General features: G+C 33.3%; 1 long non-coding RNA gene across 1 annotated transcript; it reads left to right on the top strand.

Moving 5' to 3' along the window:
* On the top strand, positions 1-526 carry LOC104774835. Its single transcript, XR_765535.1, has 3 exons — positions 1-38; positions 340-398; positions 506-526. It is a non-coding gene; the product is annotated as an uncharacterized LOC104774835 (long non-coding RNA).

Genomic DNA, 526 nt, shown 5'->3' on the forward strand with positions numbered 1-526 from the left:
CTTCTGAGGGAAGAAGTGTTGAACAGAAAGTCTTGGAGGTGAAAAAAGCATCATCTATACTTCCATTCAGTCAACTCCTGTTTTCGAGATGAGTGAACAAATAACTAAAACTTAAGACTTTAGAGGATGGTCAAAATTCATTTTCCCTTTTCATGAGCATCTGTAGAGTGAAAAAATAACTAAAATTTCAAAAAAAACTAATGCTAGTAGTCATCCACATTAAGGAAAACTGAATAGTCAGCATCTATATGCTCACTTCTTTTTGCAAAAGATGTTGCTCTTTTCTTTTCTTGCTTTGAGCTGTTTCTTATAAGCTTCTTAAATGTGTCTTTTATTCAGTCGAATCCTGTTTTAGAAGCATTTGGAAATGCAAAGACTGTCAGGAACAATAATTCCAGGTAACAAAGTTTCCTCATATCTCTATAGCATTCTTTCATCTAGATTAGTTGAGATTTTCCCTGTCACTTTATGTGTGTTTCTAAATGATTATTTGTGTACTTTATAGTCGTTTTGGTAAGTTCGTGGA

Source organism: Camelina sativa, unplaced genomic scaffold (assembly GCF_000633955.1).
Source record: "Camelina sativa cultivar DH55 unplaced genomic scaffold, Cs unpScaffold06046, whole genome shotgun sequence".
Taxonomy (NCBI): domain Eukaryota; kingdom Viridiplantae; phylum Streptophyta; class Magnoliopsida; order Brassicales; family Brassicaceae; genus Camelina; species Camelina sativa.